Source organism: Manacus vitellinus, unplaced genomic scaffold (assembly GCF_001715985.3).
Source record: "Manacus vitellinus isolate BGI_N305 unplaced genomic scaffold, ASM171598v3 scaffold_27_pilon, whole genome shotgun sequence".
Taxonomy (NCBI): domain Eukaryota; kingdom Metazoa; phylum Chordata; class Aves; order Passeriformes; family Pipridae; genus Manacus; species Manacus vitellinus.
This window is the reverse complement of record NW_021940039.1, coordinates 5,989,182-5,992,700: the sequence shown is the minus strand read 5'-3', so window position 1 is coordinate 5,992,700 and position 3,519 is coordinate 5,989,182.

Sequence of the window (3,519 nt, the reverse complement as noted above, 5' to 3'; positions counted from 1 at the left end):
GATTTCAAGAATTAAAATCCCAGGAGGAAGGAAACAAGGCTGGTTTCACTCATGTAAAAAAAATAACCATAACACTAGAAATATTGCACTGCATGATGTATTCTCCACCCCAGAAGCTTTCTGCCTGCCTTGCTGAATTTTCACCATCACAACATGAGAGCAAGCTTTCCTCCAAATTATATACACCCTAGCAAAAAAAAAAAAGAAAAAAAAAAGTAAATTTTATCTCCAGAATCTCCTGGCAATTTCCAGTCTCAAAGAAGACAATACCAGGCATCAGCAACACCCCAGAGCATCAAATTAGTCCAGTACTGATGGCAGAAGCAAAGAAAGACAGGTTTCTTTAAGGCCATAAAGGTAAATCCATGACCAAGCATCTTTGCTTGTCTCCTTCTCAAGCTGCACTGATCTGTCATAACACTGCAGCAACACTGCTCTGCTTTGGCACAAACAAACCTACTGACAAACCCTGGCTTTGCCATAACAGCAGCGCTGCAGCCTTGAAAAACATGACCTGTTCAGCACCTGCAACTTGAGCTGGGAGAAGACAAAAGGACAAGCTGTACACTAAAACTCTGGGACAGGAATGGTTGATGGGAAAGCACAGCCACAGTAACGCCCCAGGATTAATGGATGCTAAGGCCGATGAGCAGCAGGCTGACCTTGCTATTTCCCACCACCAGTGTCTTAATCTGCCCGAGCTCTCTGGAGCCAAGCTGCAGCTGAGTCCAGACTAAAGGCTGCTCAGCAGGAAAGGCTCCTCTGTGTTCAGGGACACCACTAGACTGTGCAGCAGTAACTAATATTTGTGCTGCTCATCACGTGGAGACTCTGGATAAAAAGGGGTTTATCCCCCTTTTTGTCCTTCTCTCCTGCAGAGAAGGAAACCAAGTAAAATGGCAGACTCAAAGATACCAAATACTTGTGCTAAGTATCATCTTAGATTTCATTTCAGAACTCCACCACCTCTGGAGTCCTGGTATTTGCTGCAAGACCCAAGAGAAGAACAAATGTAGCTCAAGGCACATTTCATCACTGCAGGATGACACTTCCTCCACTCCCAGGCAGCACCGTGTGCTCAAAAAGGAGACAGTCTGCCCAGAGCCTGAAAGCTACCAAGGGTACAGACAGCTGAAAGAGCTCCTTGGAAAAGGCAAAGTCATTTTGATGAGCCCACAGATACAAACCCAAACGGAAGCTGCATGAGGAAGGAGGGTACCTCAAATCACGATGTGCTTATTAGTGGCTACACATGGGTGGTGGATTTATAAAGTTGAATGCATGGCCCCTGATGGTTTATCTTGGGTAGTGGTAAGAGGCAGAGCGTGTTGTGGATGGGGAGGAAGGCTGCTTCCTTTCCAACAGGCCAGGCAGGAAGGACAGAATTCCGTGGGGCAACAGAGTTATGCCACACTTGGGCATCCTGACCAAACTGTCCACAGTGCACGGTTGTCTTGCAGAGGGAATTCAAGATGCCAATTTACACCTCTGCTCTGCCTGGAGAAGTATGCAGGAACAGTGCCAGGCTCCTTGCTATGCACTGCACCTCTGCAGTTCCAGATATAATTAGGATCACCCTGGCTGGCAACGTGGTGCAGAGGCTCTGCCTCCTAAGCCCTTGAAGAAGATCCAGCAGACTGACTGCCAACACCTCTATGCAAAGCAAAGTCAGAGGTACTAAACTCTACTTCAAAAACCACACAAGACACCTCTGTTTCAGGCTATACCAGAATGAAAGTTGGATCAATAGTCTCAGAAGAGATGAGCTTTTCACCTCCTGGCTGGTTCCAAAGCCCTTTTGAGCAACTGGTGAAACAGCACTTCTTATGTCCCAGGGAACATTTTTCTCTGTTCAAGTTTGGACAGTGACCATAGGAGGTGAAAAAAAGGCTGAGCTTAAATAAAAAAAAAAATAGGAAGGTCAAAACTGGTGTTGCCTTATCAATGGGCATTCTGAACCCATAGCAAAGTTGTGCCATAGTCACCTGGACAAACAGACCACAGTCCTACAGTCTTCCATTCCTCTCCTTGTTTTCCAAAAGTAAAGGGTTTAACTAAATTCTTCCCCCTGGTATCTCCCTTCTGCTTGTTTAAACCAATACACTGATTTCTAAGACATTTGCTTTTGCCCATCCAGGTGTCCAGTGTGAGTTCAACTTAGTCCAAAAAGAAGATAGCAAAATATCAAGTGCCAATGCAATGCCTCACTTGTTCTTTTGCACTTAAGTATTCTTTTAATATCATTCCTTCAATGGTTTATACAAATTCATTCAGGAAATGGACCCTTTCTCTAAGATGAGTTTGGGGTGCCTGGTAGTTTGCAGGCCCCAAATAGCAAACACAACTTGTATGAAATGAACAAGCATAAATAATGTTTAAGAACAGGAACAAATCAAAGTAGCACAGCCCAGAGGGAAGAAGTAAATTGCTGGGATCTCTGCTGAGAGCTGCGTGATGTAGAGGAGGTGACCTGAGTTTCAGTGCTGGAGCTGCAGCATCAGCTCTGCAGTGACACATGTCATGCACCAATCCCTGAGGGTATATTCTGCATTTCGGGATGTACCAACCTCCTCCTCACCCCCAGCTATAACCCCACTGCGACACATCTCCTCTCAAGGCCACCACCGTGCTCAGGCAACTCTCAGCTATTCATAGAGGAGCTTCTATTAAAAGTAAAAGCACAATCAGCTTAAGAAATAGCCAGAGATTACACGAGAGATCACAGCAGCCAGAAAGAGAGAAAACCGACCATGTGCATTAGAATCAAGGGGTCCCATCCTGACCCAGAGCAGTGTAAGCTCAGAGTAAATCATAAACAAGTCAGTGAGGCTAAATATCACCATAAATCCTGTGAGGGTTAAGAGCTTTGTTGTTTATTGGTTTAATTCTGAACTAACAGGTCATCAGGTATATTCCCCTGCTGGCAGAGAATTGTTCCTGTGCTGGAAGACAGGTGGTAAATGGACAGTTATTTTCATTATAAGCCTCTCCTTGTAGAAGTCTGTAAGTACTTGGATGAGGAAGAGCTCTCAGAGCTGAAACAGGTTGTTAATTTGTCAGAGCCCTGAGTCAGATCCTACGTAACTTACTCTGTCTTAACACATGTAAGAGTGGCAGGAAAGCAAAGAGGAGGAACTGAACAAAGACTTCAGATTTTTGCTTTTAGATACCTCTTTCCTTGTTTTAAGAAATTCAGCATGGCCTCCCCCATCCCTGGATCTCCATTCTCAAGAAGAAGGAAAAAAAAAAAAAGAGGCAAAAATAATAGTTTTTCCTAGTGCTCTCCAGGGTAAGTTAGTTCTGCTGTGAAAACATTTGCAGATGTCGAGAACCAACTGCTCAGCATCTCTGTAGACTTCTGCCTATTGATACTATGAGAAATGGTCTAAATGCATCTGAAAAACTACTCTGAAATACAGCTGCAGTTTATGCTCGGCTTTTATACAGCATTACAGCAACACTGCCTGGCTCTGCAGCCAAAATCCACAGCAGTATCAGTTTAATATTGGCTGTGTCCTC